At 38.2% G+C, this 26,310-nt stretch overlaps 1 long non-coding RNA gene across 1 annotated transcript in view; it reads right to left on the reverse strand.

The window, feature by feature from the left end:
• The window catches only part of LOC122802484, a 1,101,354-nt gene extending 1,075,336 nt beyond the window's left edge, over nucleotides 1-26,018 (reverse strand). The window contains exon 1 of the long non-coding RNA XR_006364940.1: nucleotides 25,482-26,018. This is a non-coding gene — a long non-coding RNA (uncharacterized LOC122802484). The remainder of the gene's footprint in view (nucleotides 1-25,481) is intronic.
• Between the last annotated feature and the right edge of the window lie 292 nt (nucleotides 26,019-26,310).

Genomic DNA, 26,310 nt, shown 5'->3' on the forward strand with positions numbered 1-26,310 from the left:
ACTCGAAATTTATATTGGCGAGATGATATGATTGAATTCCAGAAAACTCGAACATTAAAAAAAGGCACAAAAATCTTTTTTTTTTTACATTTCTGCATGGGGGAAGCCCCCTGCACTGCCTACACCCCCTGCAAATGATATATGAAAACTCAGAGATCGCATTACATTGAGGAAAATGGTAAATTTCCCGATCTTCACTGTACCGTGATCTCCATTCAAAAGCTTCAAGTTTTCAGAAATTCAATCATATTGTCTTGCCAATATGAATTTTGAGTTTCTGAAAACTCAACCAACTAATTGGCATCTCCTCAGACACGTACCATTTTGCTATCACAAAAGCTAAAAACAAAACAGGTGACTCACTCTATTTAAAGTGCACTTCCAAACTTTGGAACTCTTTCCCAGCTTACTTAAGGCAGATAGGAAACCTAAACCCCATCAAATCAGAACTCAAACAATACCTCATACAGGCCTGGCTATTCTGCCATGAAAATCCAGGACAAATGACTTCCATTTCTTCTCTGTCTTCTCTTCCATCTACAATAACTTACACAATTAACACCTCACTTTCTCACCTTTCTGAACTTACAACGCACATTTTGTTTTGTTTTCTGAGCTTAATATATTAACAGTGCTTCACTTCATTTATGTGCCTAAACTTTAAGGTAAAAAACGCTGCTATTTAATGTCTCAGCTACTAAAATCTAATTAAAATTGATTTTGATAACAAGTGTCTTTATCTTAATTTGTAAAATGTTACTTTGCTCCTTTAAATTACTGTATGCTTATATCATAAGTTATATGTCCTCAGTGTACTGTATGTCCTCGTGAACTGTAACAATACCATCCTGCCTATCTTTGTGCTATTATTTAAATTATGTAAATATCAATGTATGGTACAAAAGTATGGGACGTGTTTAAGAATTTTATCTAATGAAGTCTTGGGTTCCAAGATGAAAGCATTCATCTGTTGTGTGATTTTAGATTATTTTAATACATTTTTGGGACCTTACTGTAGTGGCGGGACCTTTGTTTTATATTTGTTTTGATTATATTTAAACATCAATGTATTTTGAAATGTATATTTTGGAGCTTTTCTCCCTGGACCTCCTCTGAAAATGGGCAAGAGCCCAGTAAAACCTGATAAACAGATGCAATAAATAAATAATTTGACACCATACTAAGACCATCCCAGGAGAACAGGCAAACTTAAAACTTTATAGAATAGAAGAATCACTAAGACAGACTGTGGAAATGCAAGTATTAAAAAATGTTCAAGATGGGGGTGTTAGAGGAGTCAAAATGTTGAGTGGAACAGACCCATAGAGTAGATCCCAAAGCCGGATTGAAAAATGTAATGTTTTAAGGATGCCAACGATTATTTCATAATTTAACAACTACTCAATGAATGAATATAAAGGCTAGGTAAGACGAGTTTCTTGACTAGAAAAGATCTGGCAAAGATGCACGGGAAAGCCCCTCTAACAGCTGAATCCAGGGGAAAGAATATTTTCAACTACAGAGGGTTATTCTACTAAACTGTCCTTCAAGTTTGAGCTACTTGGAATTTGTGTAATCATTTAGAGATTACCAGACAGACTTTTAATGTCCCACATTATCAATGCTTCCGCCTACCTAGACAATACCACAATACATTCAGAAGAATGGGATATCCATCTAGCAAAAGTACAGTCAGAGTTAGACCCTCTAAGACATGCCAGTTTGAGAGCCAATACTTTCAAAAGCAGGTTAGGCATGACAGAGATAAAGCATGTAGGATCTGTAATAAGAAGGAGAATTCTCTGGGTCAAAGAAATAAGAGGTAGAAACAGTGAGAAACTGGGCCTAGTCCTGGTGCTGCAAGGCAAGTGATTACATTCATGAAGTTAGATGGTCACTACTGAAAATGTGCACCCCATTCTACATCTACAGCATGCCATCTAATAGAACAGACAAAAAGGAAGATTCATCTTAATGTAAAATGGAAGCTAGAGGCAAATAATGCATTTAAACAACTTAAGGAAGCACTATATTCAGCACATATTTTAGCATCCCAAGACTTCATTACACTCTTCACTGTTTATACTGATGCATCAAAGCTAGACATAGAGGCAATGCTTTCACAGAACTTATATAGGACATTTTCCCCCTCAAAGTTCTGTGAAAGCATTGCCTCTATGTCTAGCTTTGATGCATCAGTATAAACAGTGAAGAGTGTAAGAACTTTCAGCTTTTTCCCCGGTTAGGAGTCGCCACAGTGAATCACCTGTCCATTCATGATTGGCAGTGGAGTTTTTACGGTGTCGAGTTGCCAGTCCGGCACCCAACCTTCCACAGAAGGCACACAAACATGCATGTACTCGCACCTAGGGCCAATTTAGAGTGTCCAATCCACCTACTGCATATCTTTGGGATGTGGGAGGAAACCGGAGCACCCAGAGGAAACCCACGCGACCACAGGGAGGACATGCAGACTCCACACAGAAGGCACCCCAGCTGAGAATCGAACCAGAGAACCTCTTGCTGTGAGGCAGCAACACTAACCGCTGCACCACTGCAGCCGCTTTGGAGTAGTGATCAGATATTCCACCATGGAGAGGAAATGATTGCCGATTAAGTGGGTGCTCTTGTCTCTGAAGTTTGATTGCCCTGGCAGAGACTGTATGGAAATAGTAAGTATTGTAGGTAGGACCTATCTTTTCAGCCCTTTATGTTCATTACAAAACATTGATCAGGCTTGACCTACCACAATGCAGATGGCCTGTGTAGAAATCATAGCCTATTTGTTGGGACTGAAACAAAGGATTTCAAGATGGAATGGGTCAATATACCACTGTCTGGTGGTTCCCATTGAGTGGTCAATCAAACTAATATAACCTGGTCTGAATTAATATGATTTATTCCTCTGCTAGACCTTGTCTGAATTAACATAATTATCTCTCTTCATTGGTTTCTTCTCTAATAAAATACTTATCAAATGTACTCTCATTCACATCTATTCAGCTGAGCAACCTGTATGTGTATATACTATGCTACCATCAACTGAATGTACCTGATTATCTCCCAGATACAACTATAACCTATTCTAGAATGTGCACTTTAACTGTAAATGCCTAGTTTTGTTCAAGTGAAGCTTATTACTAATTATCTACCTTATGTATCTTAAAACTAAGACTAGAATGTGCAGTTAACTGTAAATATCTCATTTTGTTCAACTGGAGCTTTTCTCCCCAGGCATCCACTGAAAAAGGACCTATGTCCAATCGGACTTTCCCAGTAAACAAATGTAAAATAAAATAAATCAATATATGTTTGAAGAGAAATATTGTAACAACACTACAGTAGACAGAATGCTGCACTAAATATATGATGTAAATAATTCTAAATAGTGATTTTGGCAGAGAGATACATTTATGTTAGCTATAAATTGTTTCCACAGTAATTGTTGTCAACAATTCCTCCCTATTAATATTCTAAAATGTGCATGCTGATTGGCCAGCCCAACCAGCATGCCAGCTGTAAATCCCACAATATACCAATGGAAAAAGGTCCAGTCGCCCGCACTTTTTTCCATTGGTATAAACTGCCCCAAATCTTTTTTTTGTACAATTAAAAAAAAAGAGAAAATGGAGAGTTTCTTTTCTCCGTTGCTTCCATTTCAAAGCCTTGATGTACTGGGTATGCATGGGAACACAAGTTCCATGCGCGTGCGCAGTACATCAAAAAGCAGAATCCGTATACTACAACCGGTGGAAGAACAGCAATCCGCCGTTATACAAAGACATTATTTAAGAAAAGTAAGTATTTTTTCTTAAATAATGTCATTGTATAATAGCAATAAATGACTCCATGGTTGTGGTATATTGAAGATTTACCCACGGTTGCCTTTGTTTAATCACTAAGGCTTTGCCCTCGTGATTAAACCACACCAGCTGTGGCTAAATCTTCAATATACCACACCACGTTGTTGGTTATTGCTTAATTATTTTATTAAATTGGTATACAAAAAGAAAAACTATGGCCCTGATTGGCAGAGAAGCTGGCCTCTCAATGCAAAACTTGTGCCTGGAACAGCAATTCTGGTAAGTGTGCTGCAAGCAAAATAGAAAACATTCCGGAATAATCTGAAGAGGTCTCAAGTGAATTAATAATAGGAAATCACCTTAGACTGTGCTCAGACCTGCAAAAGAGTTGTTTTTTCTTCTTCTTCTTTTTTGGATTAACACAGTAGGTAGTTTATATTTCAGAGGAGGCTGCACCAGCCTTTTCTTTTTTTTTCTGTTTAATAAAACTAAGTTATTTTTATGAACTGGTGGACTTTGCTGTACTCCAACTTTTGATGCCATACTAAATATATCAGTATCTATATATCTATATATATGGATCACTTTTAGAATGTCGAAACACGGTTTATCAAAACTGTGTTTCGGCAGACACAATTTAGCGAAAGTGCATTTTATCGAAAATGCACTTTCGCTAAATAGGGAGTGGGAAATTAAAGAAGGCATGCAGTTTGCATGCACCATTAGTTGTAAATCAATGTATAGTGTAGATTTACAACTAATGAAGCTATCACTGACATTGTAGTACAGTTGGGATAAGGGAATATTCCCTTTTCCCCACTGTAGTGTGAACTTGGAGTGAGAATAATAAAGTAGGGGGTGTGGGGAGAGCAGAGGGGTGTGTCCCCCTGCATATCACTGTTTAAAGATTTTTGTTTTTTTTTTACTTTTTTTTAATTTTGAATTCTTTAGCGAAAGTGCATAGTCGACAATATGCACTTTCCCTAAAGTATATTATCGGAAACACAATTCGCTGGATTGTGTTTTCAATAATACAACAGTGACCCACATATATATATATATATATATATATTTATATATGTGTATATATATATATATATATATATATATATATATATATATATATATATATATATATAAATATATATTATATACTGCAGCTAACAATTCTCTTATCTCCCCAGACTCTACTACCAAACTGCTTGGTGTTACTATTGATAATAATCTTAACTATGATTGCCATATCAATAACACTATAAAAGCAGTAAATAAAAAGATAGGTTCACTGTACAGAATAAAACCCTTCCTTACTCCAGAAGCACGGACCACCTTAGCTCAATCACATCTTATCTCCACCCTACTGTATGCTTCCTCTATTTACACCAATCTCTCTAAAGGTAACCTGAAAAAACTAACTACATCCTATCATAATATAGCCCGTTTTGCCACAGCATCCCAGTACAGAACTCACCATTGTAATAACTTAAAACAATTACAATGGTTAGAACTACCTAACAAGCTTATCTATCAACAACTCTTAATTACACATAACATTCTTTATCAACCAACAAAACACCAGCTCTCAGTAACCTCCTTACTCCCTACAAAACTTGAAACAAAAGATACAAGTCACCACAACTAGAATTACAAATTCAGCAGGTAACTGTCTATTTTCAAACTCCATAGGAAAATATGGAATAACCTCCCCCACACATTACCTCACTAGACTCCTTTCAACTTTTCAAAAAACAACTTCTATTACATCTTAACAACTTCTGGCTCTGCTCCTGTACCAATCCAGACTAAATGACTTCTTCGCTCTTCAGCCATACCTCCCTACGTAAAAATCACTATCTTTCCCTGCTATTTCAAATGACTAAATTACTGTACTGTTCTAAAAAAAAAAAATATGAATATATAGCTTAGGCTATTTGTTTTTTACCTGTTTTTTTTTCGCTGTATTTTCTACTACACTAAAATGTATGCATTGTTGCTTAAATGTTTAACCTTGTTTTAATTGTGGAGTTTCTCCCGGCCTCCACTGAAAATGGAAATTATCCAGCTGGACTAGCCCGGTCAACAAATGTAAAATAAATAAAATAAATAAATAAATATATTTATATATGTGTGTGTGTGTGCACACATGTACAAATATGGGAGGACTACAAGCACTCAAAGACAAGATCGTCAGTGCAAGGGACCTGAGCATCCTGTGCTCCAGCTCAAATATGAGTCCAGCCAAACCGGTACCTCTCAGTAACATCAGCTGCTCACATACTTGTCAAAGTATTGTCCGTGGGCTGGACACATCAGGAAGAGGAACAGGGAGAGGGATTTTATGTTTAGGAAGTAATTATAGAGTTTAAGCTTTGGAAGAGAGAAGGCAAGTTGAGGTTTAGGGAGTGATCAGACACTATATGATTGGGTACAGGGGAGGTTATTTTAGGTTTGGAGACTAACTGGGGACTTTAGAGTTAGGGAGGGGAAAGGAGGGTCAGCTGTAAGGAGTGATTGTGGAGTTTAGGTTTGAAGTAGGGGATTTTAGGTTCAGGGAGTAATCTGGAATTTTAGGGTTAGGGAAGTGGAACACAGTCTTAGGCTTAGGGGGTGGTTGAGGACTTCAGGTTTAGAGGTTGGGTGGGAGGTTTTAGGATTAGGATCAGAGTTCTGGTAGGGCTAGATAGTCTATGGAGGTTGGGCATTGGGAGGGATGCTTAGACGAGGAAGACTGAGTTAATGTGAGCTAGAACATTTGCTGAAACAAGTGAGTGGCAGTGAAGAAGTGTGTTGCGAACAAATGGCATGTGAGTACTTGTAGCAGACTATATATATATATATACACTGACAAATATATATGCAATTATATGAACATACTGAATGTACTGTATACATACATACATATATATATATATATATATATATATATATATTTCTTGTATAGAAATCTCTCTTACTATCTATATCTATATCTATATATATATGTCAACTTTGAAACATCTAAAACCCATAACATCTAATTTCATAACACTGAGACCAGAACATTTAAAACTCAAAACAGCTAAAACCCATAATATCTAACGCTACAAATCACAAGAAAATAACATCCCCTCCACATATGATGACACCACACTACCAAACACACACTTTTTACTATGTTTCTGCAGGGGGTGCTTCAACAAAGTATTAGTTTAAGGGTGTGTGCACTTATGCAACCAGCTTATTGTACGTTTTTTATTTTTTATATTTTTTCCCCTAACAGATTTGTTTTTTTTTTCAAACTGAATTCTACAGGTTATAGGTCACATTGAAGGTGGGAAAAGTTTTGAAATGATTTATTGTGGTATCATTTTTTATATCATACAAACCTGGCATTTTAACAGGAGTGTGTAAACTTTTATATCCACTGTGTGTGTGTGTGTGTGTATATATATATATATATATATATATATATATATATATATATATATATATATATATAGGTGTATGTCAGAAGATCGAAAGTTCAAAAGACTGAAAATCAAACTATCTAAAACTCAAAATATTTTACCACTCATGTGGGGGGCACCTCCTGCTAATTATATATACCAACTCTAGATTGCACAACACTGGACATAGAGCAAATTCCATTTTCAATATTTTGAATTTTAGATTGATTTTCAGTCTTTTGAGCTTTCAATCTTCTGAAGGGGAGCCATGTATACATATATATATATATATATATATATATATATATATATATATATATATATATATATATATATATATATATATATAGATATATATATATATAGATATATATGTGTATATAGGGTCTATATTAAATCAGTGAATGCTTAAAAAAGTGAACGCTGATTTATCGACCCCATGTAAACAAAAGGTTTCAATCCTGAACACTTAGAAAAGCGATTTTTCCCAGGGGAAAAAAAATCCACACCCCTGTCATGGGGGGCTGTGCCCCCCACACCCCTCTACTCAAATATACCAACTCCAAGATCACAGTACAGTGACGAAAACGACAAAATAATAAAGGTGGCCAAGCGATTTCTTTTCCAGGGAAAGAATTTGCTTATATGCCATTTCAGTTTGATCATATAATAGAGACCCTATATAAACACACATACATACATACATACATATTTATTTATTTGCAGTTTGTTAACCGGGAAAGTCCATTGGGCCAGAATGAGCCCATTTTCAATGGAGGCCAGGGGAGAAAAGCTCCATATACAATTATTACAAAGCTAATAGCAACAAAGTTAACAAGTCCAACAGAATTTTCAAAAACTATTAAAACACAGTAATACAGAAGACAGAATAATAACATTTGAGCAAGGTGTTGTAACAAAGCATTGAATGAAATTAAAACACAAGTATTTTGGAGTACTTAAGTATAATTTGGAGTGCAGGCATTTATGTACTCAATGTTTTATGAGGTGAGAGGGAGGAAGAATTAAAGGAGGACAGTAGAACAGTGAGAGGTGAATAGGTGGAGTTTTGAGAAAGGAAAAAAAAGGGAGCAGAAATCATATAGAGGGGGTCAGGTGGGATGAGAGCATGAGTATTCCCAGTGAGAAGAGAGATTGGAATGGAGCATGGTCTTGAAGGCGGAGTGGTTTTGGGTGATTCGAATGTGGGAGGGGAGTGAATTCCACAGACGGGCAAGTGAGAAGGACAGGAGAAATTGCCTAGGTGAGCGTAAGGGTTTATACACTTTGAGGAGGTTCTGGTTATGGGACCTGAGTGTATATATATATATATATATATATATATATATATATATATATATATATATATGGGTCTATGTTATAAACTCAAAAAAACACATTATTGAATCTGGATTTCACATACACACATGATCTAAACCACCCAATATCGAAACTGCAACACAGCGAAGTACACAACATCGAATTTGAGAGAACCCCCATAGTGCTGCCACACTTGTAATGAGACTGAGTAGTGCCACCACACATGTAACCTAACTGAAATATCACTGACATCATGTGTGCGGACAGTCATAACAGATCCTCCACGAAAAAACATAGTATATTAAATGTAAGACACATCACTCGCACTCCCATCTGTAAACAAAACATGTATTTCACATCTGCAACAAATGTGCAATACGCACTTCCATCTGTAAACAAAAGCTGCACTTAACATCTTCAACAAATGTGCATAATGCAAATAGAATCTAAATTAGAATACTCAGCTTTGTGAGAAAATATGCTTTCAAACTGCTTTTGATGACGCAATAAAGCCCACTCTGTTCTGTTCCCTGGTTATAGTGGACATGATACTGTGAAGATCTGACACATGCTTCCCAGTGAGACACTTTAGGCACCAGTGCCATGCTTCAAGTGCCTTTTGTGCTCTCGGTAGAAAAACTCATTCAGTACTGAGATATTCCAAAACGTAATAGCAAATAATGGCGGAAACCTGATGTGTGTACAAGATCTGGTAGCGAAAAATCTTGGTTTCCCCAAAACATACCATTCTTCAAAATACTTCAACAATTCTTTACTTTCTATAGGAAAACTATTCTTCAGCTCCAAAAACATAGATGTCACATCTGTCTCCTGCAAAAATGCTAAAGCAGCTAATTTCGTCACTGACAGATGGAATGATATATTGCCATTATACAATGCACCCAAACCTAAGCATTGTACCTTTCTCCACAAAATTTCTTCCAAATGGAAGAAACATCCTTTGCAAGTGGCATGAGAGACATTTATTTTAATACTTTTTATTGCAGCAACCTCAAAGTGACACAAAATGTAACCAACTGAATATGTTAAACCATTCTCTTTTAGTAGTGCAACGATGGCATGTCACATTAGACTTTACGCTTTTATTCTCTTCTAGTAGTGCAACGATGGCATGTCACATTAGACCGTACGCTTTTATTCTCTTCTAGTAGTGCAACGATGGCATGTCACATTAGACCGTACGCTTTTATTCTCTTCTAGTAGTGCAACGATGGCATGTCACATTAGACCGTACGCTTTTATTCTCTTCTAGTAGTGCAACGATGGCATGTCACATTAGACCGTACGCTTTTATTCTCTTCTAGTAGTGCAACGATGGCATGTCACATTAGACCGTACGCTTTTATTCTCTTCTAGTAGTGCAACGATGGCATGTCACATTAGACCGTACGCTTTTATTCTCTTCTAGTAGTGCAACGATGGCATGTCACATTAGACCGTGCGCTTTTATTCACTTCTAGTAGTGCAACGCTGGCATGTCACATTAGACCGTACGCTTTTATTCTCTTCTAGTAGTGCAGCGATGGCATGTCACATTAGACCGTACGCTTTTATTCTCTTCTAGTAGTGCAACGATGGCATGTCACATTAGACCGTACGCTTTTATTCTCTTCTAGTAGTGCAACGATGGCATGTCACATTAGACCGTACGCTTTTATTCTCTTCTAGTAGTGCAACGATGGCATGTCACATTAGACCGTACGCTTTTATTCTCTTCTAGTAGTGAAACGATGGCATGTCACATTAGACCGTCGCTTTTATTCTCTTCTAGTAGTGCAACGATGGCATGTCACATTAGACCGTACGCTTTTATTCTCTTCTAGTAGTGCAACGATGGCATGTCACATTAGACCGTACGCTTTTATTCTCTTCTAGTAGTGCAACGATGGCATGTCACATTAGACCGTACGCTTTTATTCTCTTCTAGTAGTGCAACGATGGCATGTCACATTAGACCGTGGCTTTTTTCTCTCTTCTAGTGCAACGATGGCATGTCACATTAGACCGTACGCTTTTATTCTCTTCTAGTAGTGCAACGATGGCATGTCACATTAGACCGTACGCTTTTATTCTCTTCTAGTAGTTCAACGATGGCATGTCACATTAGACTGTGCTTTTATTCTCTTCTAGTAGTGCAACGATGGCATGTCACATTAGACTGTACGCTTTTATTCTCTTCTAGTAGTGCAACGATGGCATGTCACATTAGACTGTACGCTTTTATTCTCTTCTAGTAGTGCAATGATGGCATGTCACATTAGACTGTACGCTTTTATTCTCTTCTAGTAGTGCAACGATGGCATGTCACATTAGACTGTACGCTTTTATTCTCTTCTAGTACTGCAACGATGGCATGTCACATTAGACTGTACGCTTTTATTCTCTTCTAGTAGTGCAACGATGGCATGTCACATTAGACTGTACGCTTTTATTCTCTTCTAGTAGTGCAACGATGGCATGTCACATTAGACTGTACGCTTTTATTCTCTTCTAGTAGTGCAACGATGGCATGTCACATTAGACTGTACGCATTTATTCTCTTCTAGTAGTGCAACGATGGCATGTCACATTAGACTGTACGCTTTTATTCTCTTCTAGTAGTGCAACGATGGCATGTCACATTAGACTGTACGCTTTTATTCTTTTCTAGTAGTGCAACGATGGCATGTCACATTAGACTGTACGCTTTTATTCTCTTCTAGTAGTGCAAAGATGGCATGTCACATTAGACTGAACGCTTTTATTCTCTTCTAGTAGTGCAACGATGGCATGTCACATTAGACTGTACGCTTTTATTCTCTTCTAGAAGTGCAACGATGGCATGTCACATTAGACCGTACGCTTTTATTCTCTTCTAGTAGTGCAACGATGGCATGTCACATTAGACCGTACGCTTTTATTCTCTTCTAGTAGTGCAACGATGGCATGTCACATTAGACCGTACGCTTTTATTCTCTTCTAGTAGTGCAACGATGGCATGTCACATTAGACCGTGGCTTTTATTCTCTTCGCTTTTATTCTCTTCTAGTAGTGCAGCGATGGCATGTTTTATTCTCTTCTAGTAGTGCAACGATGGCATGTCACATTAGACTGTACGCTTTTATTCTCTTCTAGTAGTGCAAGCGATGGCATGTCACATTAGACTGTACGCTTTTATTCTCTTCTAGTAGTGCAACGATGGCATGTCACATTAGACTGTACGCTTTTATTCTCTTCTAGTAGTGCAACGATGGCATGTCACATTAGACTGTACGCATTTATTCTCTTCTAGTAGTGCAACGATGGCATGTCACATTAGACTGTACGCTTTTATTCTCTTCTAGTAGTGCAACGATGGCATGTCACATTAGACTGTACGCTTTTATTCTCTTCTAGTAGTGCAACGATGGCATGTCACATTAGACTGTACGCTTTTATTCTCTTCTAGTAGTGCAACGATGGCATGTCACATTAGACTGTACGCTTTTATTCTCTTCTAGTAGTGCAACGATGGCATGTCACATTAGACTGTACGCTTTTATTCTCTTCTAGTAGTGCAACGATGGCATGTCACATTAGACTGTATGCGCTTTTATTCTCTTCTAGTAGTGCAGCGATGGCATGTCACATTAGACTGTACGCTTGTATTCTCTTCTAGTAGTGCAGCGATGGCATGTCACATTAGACTGTCTTGTATTCTCTTCTAGTAGTGCAACGATGGCATGTCACATTAGACTGTACGCTTGTATTCTCTTCTAGTAGTGCAACGATGGCATGTCACATTAGACTGTACGCTTGTATTCTCTTCTAGTAGTGCAACGATGGCATGTCACATTAGACTGTACGCTTGTATTCTCTTCTAGTAGTGCAACGATGGCATGTCACATTAGACTGTACGCTTGTATTCTCTTCTAGTAGTGCAACGATGGCATGTCACATTAGACTGTACGCTTGTATTCTCTTCTAGTTGTGCAACGATGGCATGTCACATTAGACTGTACGCTTGTATTCTCTTCTAGTAGTGCAACGATGGCATGTCACATTAGACTTTACGCTTGTATTCTCTTCTAGTAGTGCAACGATGGCATGTCACATTAGACTGTAGGCTTGTATTCTCTTCTAGTAGTGCAACGATGGCATGTCACATTAGACTGTACACTTTTATTCTCTTCTAGTAGTGCAACGATGACATGTCACATTAGACTGTACGCTTTTATTCTCTTCTAGTAGTGCAACGATGGCATGTCACATTAGACTGTACGCTTTTATTCTCTTCTAGTAGTGCAACGATGGCATGTCACATTAGACTGTACGCTTTTATTCTCTTCTAGTAGTGCAACGATGGCATGTCACATTAGACTGTACGCTTGTATTCTCTTGTAGTAGTGCAACGATGGCATGTCACATTAGACTGTACGCTTGTATTCTCTTGTAGTAGTGCAACGATGGCATGTCACATTAGACTGTACGCTTGTATTCTCTTCTAGTAGTGCAACGATGGCATGTCACATTAGACTTTACGCTTGTATTCTCTTCTAGTAGTGCAACGATGGCATGTCACATTAGACTGTAGGCTTGTATTCTCTTCTAGTAGTGCAACGATGGCATGTCACATTAGACTGTACGCTTTTATTCTCTTCTAGTAGTGCAACGATGACATGTCACATTAGACTGTACGCTTTTATTCTCTTCTAGTAGTGCAACGATGGCATGTCACATTAGACTGTACGCTTTTATTCTCTTCTAGTAGTGCAACGATGGCATGTCACATTAGACTGTACGCTTTTATTCTCTTCTAGTAGTGCAACGATGGCATGTCACATTAGACTGTACGCTTTTATTCTCTTCTAGTAGTGCAGCGATGGCATGTCACATTAGACTGTGCGCTTTTATTCTCTTGTAGTAGTGCAGCGATGGCATGTCACATTAGACTGTACGCTTTTATTCTCTTCTAGTAGTGCAACGATGGCATGTCACATTAGACTGTACGCTTTTATTCTCTTCTAGTAGTGCAACGATGGCATGTCACATTAGACTGTACGCATTTATTCTCTTCTAGTAGTGCAACGATGGAATGTCACATTAGACTGTACGCTTTTATTCTCTTCTAGTAGTGCAACGATGGCATGTCACATTAGACTGTACGCTTTTATTCTCTTCTAGTAGTGCAACGATGGCATGTCACATTAGACTGTACGCTTTTATTCTCTTCTAGTAGTGCAACGATGGCATATCACATTAGACTGTACACTTTTATTCTCTTCTAGTAGTGCAACGATGGCATGTCACATTAGACTGTACGCTTTTATTTTCTTCTAGTAGTGCAACGATGGCATGTCACATTAGACTGTACGCTTTTATTCTCTTCTAGTAGTGCAACGATGGCATGTCACATTAGACTGTACGCTTTTATTCTCTTCTAGTAGTGCAGCGATGGCATGTCACATTAGACTGTACGCTTTTATTCTCTTCTAGTAGTGCAACGATGGCATGTCACATTAGACTATGCGCTTTTATTCTCTTCTAGTAGTGCAACGATGGCATGTCACATTAGACTGTACGCTTTTATTCTCTTCTAGTAGTGCAACGATGGCATGTCACATTAGACTGTACGCTTTTATTCTCTTCTAGTAGTGCAATGATGGCATGTCACATTAGACTGTACGCTTTTATTCTCTTCTAGTAGTGCAACGATGGCATGTCACATTAGACTGTAAGCTCTTATTCTCTTCTAGTAGTGCAACGATGGCATGTCACATTAGACTGTACACTTTTATTCTCTTCTAGTAGTGCAACGATGGCATGTCACATTAGACTGTACGCTATTATTCTCTGCTAGTAGTGCAACGATGGCATGTCACATTAGACTGTGCGCTTTTATTCTCTTCTAGTAGTGCAGCGATGGCATGTCACATTAGACTGTACGCTTTTATTCTCTTCTAGTAGTGCAAGCGATGGCATGTCACATTAGACTATGCGCTTTTATTCTCTTCTAGTAGTGCAACGATGGCATGTCACATTAGACTGTGCGCTTTTACTCTCTTCTAGTAGTGCAACGATGGCATGTCACATTAGACTGCGCTTTTATTCTCTTCTAGTAGTGCAACGATGGCATGTCACATTAGACTGTACGCTTTTATTCTCTTCTAGTAGTGCAACGATGGCATGTCACATTAGACTGTACGCTTTTATTCTCTTCTAGTATTGCAGCGATGGCATGTCACATTAGACTGTGCGCTTTTATTCTCTTCTAGTATTGCAGCGATGGCATGTCACATTAGACTGTGCTTTTATTCTCTTCTAGTAGTGCAACGATGGCATGTCACATTAGACTGTACGCTTTTATTCTCTTCTAGTAGTGCAACGATGGCATGTCACATTAAACCGTATGCTTTTATTCTCTTCTAGTAGTGCAACGATGGCATGTCACATTAGACCGTACGCTTTTATTCTCTTCTAGTAGTGCAACGATGGCATGTCACATTAGACCGTACGCTTTTATTCTCTTCTAGTAGTGCAGCGATGGCATGTCACATTAGACCGTGCGCTTTTATTCTCTTCTAGTAGTGCAAGCGATGGCATGTCACATTAGACCGTGCGCTTTTATTCTCTTCTAGTAGTGCAGCGATGGCATGTCACATTAGACCGTGCGGCTTTTATTCTCTTCTAGTAGTGCAACGATGGCATGTCACATTAGACCGTAAGCTTTTATTCTCTTCTAGTAGTGCAACGATGGCATGTCACATTAGACCGTACGCTTTTATTCTCTTCTAGTAGTGCAGCGATGGCATGTCACATTAGACCGTACGCTTTTATTCTCTTCTAGTAGTGCAACGATGGCATGTCACATTAGACCGTACGCTTTTATTCTCTTCTAGTAGTGCACGATGGCATGTCACATTAGACCGTGCGGCTTTTATTCTCTTCTAGTAGTGCAACGATGGCATGTCACATTAGACCGTCGCTTTTATTCTCTTCTAGTAGTGCAGCGATGGCATGTCACATTAGACCGTGCGCTTTTATTCTCTTCTAGTAGTGCAGCGATGGCATGTCACATTAGACCGTGCGCTTTTATTCTCTTCTAGTAGTGCAGCGATGGCATGTCACATTAGACCGTGCGCTTTTATTCTCTTCTAGTAGTGCAACGATGGCATGTCACATTAGACCGTGCGCTTTTATTCTCTTCTAGTAGTGCAGCGATGGCATGTCACATTAGACCGTGCGGCTTTTATTCTCTTCTAGTAGTGCAACGATGGCATGTCACATTAGACCGTACGCTTTTATTCTCTTCTAGTAGTGCAGCGATGGCATGTCACATTAGACCGTACGCTTTTATTCTCTTCTAGTAGTGCAACGATGGCATGTCACATTAGACCGTACGCTTTTATTCTCTTCTAGTAGTGCAACGATGGCATGTCACATTAGACCGTACGCTTTTATTCTCTTCTAGTAGTGCAACGATGGCATGTCACATTAGACCGTACGCTTTTATTCTCTTCTAGTAGTGCAACGATGGCATGTCACATTAGACTGTACGCTTTTATTCTCTTCTAGTAGTGCAACGACGGCATGTCACATTAGACTTTTTATTCTCTTCTAGTAGTGCAACGACGGCATGTCACATTAGACTGTACGCTTTTATTCTCTTCTAGTAGTGCAACGACGGCATGTCACATTAGACTGTACGCTTGTATTCTCTTCTAGTAGTGCAACGACGGCATGTCACATTAGACTGTACACTTGTATTCTCTTCTAGTAGTGCAACGACGGCATGTCACATTAGACTGTCCGCTTGTATTCTCTTCTAGTAGTGCAACGACGGCATGTCACATTAGACTGTACGCTTTTATTCTCTTCTAGTAGTGCAACGATGGCATGTCACATTAGACTATGCGCTTTTATTCTCTTCTAGTAGTGCAACGATGGCATGTCACATTAGACTATGCGCTTTTATTCTCTTCTAGTAGTGCAACGATGGCATGTCACATTAGACTGTACGCTTTTATTCTCTTCTAGTAGTGCAACGATGGCATGTCACATTAGACTGTACGCTTTTATTCTCTTCTAGTAGTGCAACGATGGCATGTCACATTAGACCGTACGCTTTTATTCTCTTCTAGTAGTGCAACGATGGCATGTCACATTAGACCGTACGCTTTTATTCTCTTCTAGTAGTGCAACGATGGCATGTCACATTAGACCGTACGCTTTTATTCTCTTCTAGTAGTGCAACGATGGCATGTCACATTAGACTGTACGCTTTTATTCTCTTCTAGTAGTGCAACGATGGCATGTCACATTAGACTGTACGCTTGTATTCTCTTCTAGTAGTGCAACTTTGGCATGTCACATTAGACTGTACGCTTGTATTCTCTTCTAGTAGTGCAACGATGGCATGTCACATTAGACTGTACGCTTGTATTCTCTTCTAGTAGTGCAACGATGGCATGTCACATTAGACTGTACGCTTGTATTCTCTTCTAGTAGTGCAGCGATGGCATGTCACATTAGACTGTACGCTTGTATTCTCTTCTAGTAGTGCAACGATGGCATGTCACATTAGACTGTACGCTTGTATTCTCTTCTAGTAGTGCAACGATGGCATGTCAAATTAGACTGTATGCGCTTGTATTCTCTTCTAGTAGTGCAGCGATGGCATGTCACATTAGACTGTGCGCTTGTATTCTCTTCTAGTAGTGCAACGATGGCATGTCACATTAGACTGTACGCTTGTATTCTCTTCTAGTAGTGCAACGATGGCATGTCACATTAGACTGTACGCTTGTATTCTCTTCTAGTAGTGCAACGATGGCATGTCACATTAGACTGTACGCTTGTATTCTCTTCTAGTAGTGCAACGATGGCATGTCACATTAGACTGTACGCTTTTATTCTCTTCTAGTAGTGCAACGATGGCATGTCACATTAGACTGTAGGCTTTTATTCTCTTCTAGTAGTGCAACGATGGCATGTCACATTAGACTGTACGCTTTTATTCTCTTCTAGTAGTGCAACGATGGCATGTCACATTAGACTGTACGCTTTTATTCTCTTCTAGTAGTGCAACGATGGCATGTCACATTAGACTGTACGCTTTTATTCTCTTCTAGTAGTGCAACGATGGCATGTCACATTAGACTGTACGCTTTTATTCTCTTGTAGTAGTGCAGCGATGGCATGTCACATTAGACTGTACGCTTTTATTCTCTTCTAGTAGTGCAACGATGGCATGTCACATTAGACTGTACGCTTTTATTCTCTTCTAGTAGTGCAACGAAGGCATGTCACATTAGACTGTACGCTTTTATTCTCTTCTAGTAGTGCAACGATGGCATGTCACATTAGACTGTACGCTTTTATTCTCTTCTAGTAGTGCAACGATAGCATGTCACATTAGACTGTACGCTTTTATTCTCTTCTAGTAGTGCAACGATAGCATGTCACATTAGACTGTACGCTTTTATTCTCTTGTAGTAGTGCAGCGATGGCATGTCACATTAGACTGTACGCTTTTATTCTCTTCTAGTAGTGCAACGATGGCATGTCACATTAGACTGTACGCATTTATTCTCTTGTAGTAGTGCAACGATGGCATGTCACATTAGACTGTACGCTTTTATTCTCTTCTAGTAGTGCAACGATGGCATGTCACATTAGACTGTACGCTTTTATTCTCTTCTAGTAGTGCAACGATGGCATGTCACATTAGACTGTACGCTTTTATTCTCTTCTAGTAGTGCAACGATGACATATCACATTAGACTGTACGCTTTTATTCTCTTCTAGTAGTGCAACGATGGCATGTCACATTAGACTGTACGCTTTTATTCTCTTCTAGTAGTGCAACGATGGCATGTCACATTAGACTGTATGCGCTTTTATTCTCTTCTAGTAGTGCAACGATGGCATGTCACATTAGACTGTACGCTTTTATTCTCTTCTAGTAGTGCAACGATGGCATGTCACATTAGACTGTACGCTTTTATTCTCTTCTAGTAGTGCAACGATGGCATGTCACATTAGACTATGCGCTTTTATTCTCTTCTAGTAGTGCAGCGATGGCATGTCACATTAGACTGTACGCTTTTATTCTCTTCTAGTAGTGCAACGATGGCATGTCACATTAGACTGTACGCTTTTATTCTCTTCTAGTAGTGCAATGATGGCATGTCACATTAGACTGTATGCTTTTAGCTCTTTTTGTTCTTAAGACAGTACACCAAAGGCACAATTTTTGACTGGGCTCCACACTATTATTGCATGTATACTGTACAACTGACGGCAAGCATTCCCTCTAAAAAATAAGTACCGTCCATCAGCCAAATCTGAGAAACAGCTAAATCATGTAACCCTTTTTTAGTAGTAAACACATTTACAATAGTGTCATTACTAGTATTGCTTACTCGTTTTTGAATAAACTAGCCTTCCTTCAACTGCCAATCCTGAACATTTAAATTAGATAGTGTTACATCACGTTTCAAAACCTTCCCTCTATATTTCCGTCGAGACCTGTTCACTTGCTGCAGTAACGCATGTCTGCTTGGTAGACTAAGTGCGTATTCTAATGAGCACGACACTATCGCATCATCCACAATGATGCAAGGGGAGTTCCGAGACAGCATTGCCCTTTGTTTTAAGTTATGAAACACAACATATTTTTCTACTTGCACTGGATCCCCTGAATAGTCATGAGTGACAGATTTCAGTAGTTCTTCACTAGATGTGACAGACAGTTATTGCTCGGCCTTTACATTTGTGAATTAACTTTCGGGTACAACACCAGTAATTCTTACAGTTAGTTGACTTCTCCAGGTTGTATATGTACCCATCTATAATTAATAACCTTTTATCTTTCTGTGACACACTCATGCTGTCACTCCAGGAGGTATGTCCTCTACATTCGCCATTTTTGAATTTGGTACGTTATACATCGTATTACCTTCCACTTACTTCATATAGCCTATGTACATGTGTTATAGGCTGATGTGCTTGTTGATCATTAGAGTTTCGCTCATGTACACTTACATTTAGTGGTGGTTTCGATCATGTGTGTATGTGAAATCAGGATTCGATAATGTGTTTTTTCGAGTTTATAAAATAGAGCCATATATATATATATATATATATATATATATATACATATATATATATATATATATATATATATATATATATATATATATATGTGTGTGTGTGTATATAGATAATGTTAACTTGCACTTGTATGACAATGATACATGTTTACAGCTGCCCTTTGCTGCTCAGTAAGATAAAAAAATGGAAAACGAAAGTGCACATGCCATGGCAATATTAATTTATTTTGCAATGCAATGTTATGGGCATACCTACTTTTATTTATTTTATTTTTATTTATTTATTTTTATTTAACATTTGTTGACCGGCAATGTCCGACTAGGTTCCACAGAGCCTGTTTTCAGCGGAGGCCCGAGGAGAAACGCTCCAGATGCATGTCTTTGGAATGTGGGAGGAAACCGGAGTACCCAGAGGAAACCCACGCGAACACAGGGAGAACATGCAAACTCCACACAGAAGGCACCCCAGCCGAGAATTGAACTGGAGAACCTTTTGCTGTGTGGCGACAACGTTAACCGCTGCACCACTGTGCCGCCCAACTTTTACAATGCAGTGTGTGTGTTTGTGTTGGGGGTGAGGATCCATTTCAAAATTTGCTAATTAATTTAGGCACTAGAGCTGAAATCCAATATAAATATCTATTTGCTCTTAGATTTTCTCTTGCTAATTTACCATCTGTGCCCTCCGCCCTGCTTCCCAATACTACATTTGTTCTTCATTATCGTACCTGTGCAGCACTTCTGTTCTCTCTGTATGTCACTTCTGATACTGACCATGTAACATTTGCAGTACTCTTCACTAAATTAACTATCTTCTGTCTCTGTCCTAGCAATGATCATCTATTCAGAGTTGTATATCATAATCCATGCAAGGTGTTCTGCTGCCTATGTAAATTCATAACACCATCTTGTTTTCTACTATGTTATACCTTCCAGACAGTATATCTCCTTAAACAATGACATTTTTAAGTTCCTTCTTTTGTCTGCTTGTTACCTTTCTATAGTGTTATTTGCTGAGTGCATCTGGTCTTAGGTAAATAAACCGAGAAGCAAACTAATATTCTTTTTACTATGAAACTAGCTTGGTCACTGGAGCTATCAATTTTTTTTAACAGAAATATTTCTTGTTGCAGTTATTTTATTTAATTTCATTATGACTGAATCTGGTAGTAGATCTTGTAGTGCAAAATAAAAAGATGGTTCAGAGCATGTCAGACAACAGTTTCAAACATCCTAGAAGTGTTGCAGCCTTAAAGAGACCATCATATGTGAGGGATCTCTTCTCACATCAATGACTAAATGACTGACCTACAGCTTTGTGTAAGCCATGCCACAAACTCCTCTAAGGCATGAATGAAAGTACATATTTGATCACCTGATACAATAAACTGGACTAAGTAAATTCTAATGTATTTTCTGGTTATATTTCATGGATCATCATATGTTAAGTACCATGTGGTGTTCAAGAGTGGTTGAAAGAAAGAAACGGATATCCATGGATTTATTCTATGCTGATGTAGAGTGAAAAAGTCAGAATACCTATTTCTTTGGAACTAGAAAAATATTTTCTGTAATTACTGGATATCACCTGGAACGCAGGTTTAATGAGTGTGATTAGGAGAACGGAGTGCATGGGTATGTGCGTGTGTGTGTGTTTCTGTGTGTGTGCATGTATACTTCTATCTGTGTGCTTGTTGGGGAGGGAGCAGAGAATGACAGAAAAACATTTTTTGCTTTAAACATTCTGACATTAGCTGCTACATATAAGACCTACATGTCTGCATACAGAAGGATTAGGTTTTCTTTTACTTCTCCACTTTAGGAGGTATGGCTGACAGTACAGCAGAAAGGATAATAAGTATGAACTATTAGTGAAATTAACTGGATTAATTGGTATCTGTTTAGCTAATTAAGTTGTGTTTAAGTGACTTGTTTCATCAAAGTGTCTCCCACCAAAAAGTTTTATAATTAATTCAGAGGTTTTACAACGTAACAGTTATTCGTATTGGTTTAATGAATACAGAGTTAGCCATATTTGTTAAATGAGTGCAGGATAAAGCCTCTGTGGATGGGAGTTTGGGGAATTTCTCTCAGATATATATATATATATATATATATATACACACACACACACTTTTTTTTGTGTGTGTTACTTAAGCTGTATGTTAGGCACCTGTGGCATTAATATCACCCATTCCTATTTGCATACAGTATAACTAAAGAAAATCACCCATATTCCTTTAAATTCCAGGACCCATCTGTTCACAGAATCTTGAATGGTCAACCAGGAACTACAGATTTCATAACCTAGCCGTTTATTTATTTGAATCAATAGTCATGATTATACTGAAATTGCATAGGATGGAAGAATAATCTTTCCCCTTTGGCTAAGCACAGTTCATCAATTATAGACAATACTGTCAGTTATATATGAACTCACCCCTAGTGTTTGCTGCATAGATTGGCCACTTGACGCATTAAAAAAAGTTGCTGTTTTTCCATTGTGAACACAGATTCACTTAGACAATATATAGTTTCTGATGGCACATGGTTTTCATTCAAACTTTCTATAGAGCAATCCCAGAATGTCATGTGATTTCTCAATTTTATAATTACTACTTTTTATGTAGAATTTTGAAAAATAAGCAAACAAATTTTTGACATTTGCAACTTTCCTCAAATACTTTATTTATTGTCAATATTTTAAGGGAATTGTCCAGTTTAGATAACTGGTAGATATAAATAAGAGAGACATTCCTTTTTTCCAAAACACAAGCTCTTGAATCAGAGAAATTTATACACATGGTTTCAGAAATATGGCTTTCCTTTTGCAGATTTAACAGGCAAAGGAAAAAAATACTTCAGAATTTCTTTCAGCAATAATAACCTCAGGAGAGATTATAACTAGCAGGTGATGTGGAGGGCATTCTTAATTGTGAACATTTATTTCAGACATATATACAATTGCAGGAGAGCTATTGTGCGCATTTTCAGTGAAATGTTCACCACATTTTTAAATGAACCCATGAGGGCATAGTTGGGTTTTAGGAATTATATACCAGCTTCCAGAATATATCCCCCAAAACACACACATAGCCTTTCACACTATATACTGTGCATGTTTCTGGATCTGGCCAGCAATCTATTTCAATACTGAAAAACATCCTTGAAGAAGAAAAAAAAAGAAAAAAAAAAAGCAAATTCCTCCAACTAGGTATTTTGAAAAAAAATGGACATTTAACAACACACATAATCATAAATTAATGTATGCATTGAGTATGTCTGGCCAGACAACTGAAAGTCAGCAATGACACCATGTCAGTTACCCGACTGATAGAGCAGTCACTGAATCACCTCAATGTGTGGTTACATTGTCGGAGTCATCAATTATACCATCTATGTAACCTGACTGACACAGCAGTTGTCACTGATTCACCTATTTCTTGTGCACTCTCCTCCCTTCCTCCCATTTATAATCTGACACTTTAGCACACAGGGTGCAAACTATAAGATGAAATCAAAGGCCACTATTTGGTGCTGTACTTGAGTCTGCCATTCTTTACTTACAAACTGCAAAACTTCAGAAACTTAATTTAACAAGAGTGTGTGTGTTGTCCTTCTAAAAGAGAATTAGTGCCCAGAGGACTTAATTGGCTAATACATTATGCAAGTCAATAAACAGAGTCAGCCACACACAGACTAATACGATCTTCCACTAAAAAATAATCTTCCCCTTTTTTAATGCTACTGGGTGCTTCTCTATATAACTATCAGCAGAAGCAATGTGTTGTCTATATCAGCTTTATTACTTTAGTCAAAGATGCCCAAATTAAAAAGATGCTTCTGTATTTTGCAAATACTCCAACAGATTAAGGTAAACTGACCCCTTTAATTATCATTGCGTCACTGCTGCAGGCAGCAATAACTACATAGATTAAAAAAAATCTTTATAGTAATAACTGTTCACTGTAGCACATAGTACTTAAATGCATATATTATATTATCTGGAAGTGTGTCTCTCTTGCTTCAGTTTGAAATGTTGACATTTGAACACTCAAATGAAACACGTTACCAGCATCACTGTATTTAATATATAATATCCTGCATAATGCAAGCAACATGAATCTCTTGCCCTGTTCTATCCCCATGATATATAAACTGTTATATAAAACAAATTCATGCATATAATGTTCTATCTGATATTTTTGCTCTAAGCTTTCAAAAATTTCTCCAGGCTGCTAAATCCTTAAATCAACTTTAACCTGAAACTTCAAAAGTAAAATAAAGGTTGATGTCTATAAAATAGAATGGGTGAAACTTGAAAAGTAAGAAACACAGGAACACAGGTCGACGGAAGGAATGGAAGAAGTAAAGAAAGAAAGGATACCACCTCTGACAGCGTTAATATTAACCAATTAGACTTTGATCACTGGAGAAGAACCAGAGTCAGCTATGGTGAGGAAAAATACAGTAAAATCATCATCTCTGTTTACTAAATAAGCATAGCTAACAGGTGCAATTCTGATTATGATTTCCTAGTCTGTTATGCAGAAGCTTGAATATTCCTTAGTATTATCTTTGCTATTTCTGGATATAACTGGGAATTGTTTGCTTGGAAAAATAATTATCTGTAAAGTCAAAATTAAACTCATGTCTTTCTTACACAAATATATAATGTGTACGTATATGCTTAACATCTTATACATATATGAATATATATATATATATATATATATATATATATATATATATATTTATATGTGTGTGTATACATACACATGCATGTATAGGTACATGTATACATAGATTTGTATATCTGGATTGTGTGTGTGTGTGTGTGTGTGTGTGTGTGTGTGTGTGTGTGTGTGTGTGTGTGTGTGTGTGCATGTGTGCATGTGTGTGTGTATGTGTGTGTGTCTGTCTGCATGTATATACATATGTGTGGAAAGATTCACACACAAACATATATATGTATATTTACATAGATATCTTTATCTATCTGTTTCTCTATATATCGTTACAGGTACAGATAGATGTTAAAACTGTTCAGTTTCAAATGCGTTATTGCTCACATTGGGCATCTGCTAATGAAATACCAGATGCCATCAGAGTATTGTAACAATCAGGGGAAACCAACCACTGATCTTTGCAAACTTCCGAACTGTCATTATACTTCCTTTAGTTTTGGTGTGAAAAATAATAGGCATGCTTGCTGTTAAATATATTACTATCTAGGGAAAAAAACACGAAGAAATGCAAACACGAACAGATTTCAAACTCGTGTGCAGCTAGTGTTTATGCCTCTTTGGTGGTCACTCATCTAATGCAAACAATGTTAGGCAGCTTTTGACTACCTCACTTAAAGAAGAGCACTTTTGGATTAGAGTCTTCAGTAGTTGATATTTCTGTGTGGTGCACCAATCGACAATTATCAGGTTAAACTGAGAAAAAAAGCAATATTTACCCCGAGATTTTTTGCCCCTTGTCACATCATCGGAAACTGACAATAATGGTAACAAGGACACCGACCACTCCAACGTGGGTGATAAATAAGGAGTTACTTTTCCAACCACAGGAGACAAGGCATAAACTAACCAGTAGGAATGCCCCTCCCTCCCAACAACACACACACACACACATAAAATTAATTGCAACAAGCAAAGTAAGCAAATAGCTCGGTGAAGCAAATTTCAGTGCTAGAGCGAAAAGAGGCGCTCTCTTCCTTACTTCTGCATCCCCAAAAGTAAGCGAGGCTTCTAAGTGCAAACATCCACCTTTCAAAGATAAGCACAGAACAAAACTGGCTGCCGCATAATTAGCCTTGTGCAATTTTCACCTACCTCGTGGAGTTCTTGCACTTGTCTTTGCATGGTCAGCTTCTCATAATTTACTGTTGATCCTTAACAACTTAACGGTCCACCAACTTTTACTTAAAGCAGTTGATGTGCCGGCTGTTTTAGCATGACGGCTGGCGTACAGTAACCAAGAAGAGTGAGCTTTTCACTATTTGGTTAACCAAGAAGAGGAGAAAACAGCAAGCAGGACACATGGCATGCAGGACAGAGGCACGCATACAGCACGAGTAGGCTAAACAGAGTTTCTTGGGCATCCCAAACGCCAGACATTTAGTGCTCCGTGCACATTTCCTGTTCAGCTCCACCAGCTGATCGCTTACTAACGAGACCCACACGCGCCGGGGTGCTTTGACTCACGCAGCTCATTAGATTCTAACATTCCGTTCCCGCGCACGTGCGCGCGGTGCACAGCACTAGCGGGGAAAGCGCCGCATCAAAGTGGATAGAAAGGGGGTCTGAATCAGAGACGAGACAGGGTAGGTAATACCTGCGGGGTGTGTGTGTGAAATGCTTGTTAACAGTCAAGCAGTACCTCACAGAAAAGGAAATCGAGTCTTGGCATCCAAGCAGGGAGGATGGTAGTGACCTGAGGCTGGTGAGGTTTTAGTATTCACGCTGCGTTCTTACAGATATACTTTGTTATATAAGCTATAGTGTAATTAAATGGTGGAAGAACGCATCACATCTTCAACACATCTTCAAAATGCATAAACAAATGGTGCTGGGGTGGGGTACGTGGTTACAGCTGAAGTATTATGCATTTTTCGTTATACATATTATTATTTTTCACAGTGTACAGCCAGAAAGTGCAAAA

Source organism: Protopterus annectens, chromosome 5.part0 (genome assembly GCF_019279795.1).
Source record: "Protopterus annectens isolate FY-2018-M chromosome 5.part0, PAN1.0, whole genome shotgun sequence".
Taxonomy (NCBI): Eukaryota; Metazoa; Chordata; order Ceratodontiformes; family Protopteridae; genus Protopterus; species Protopterus annectens.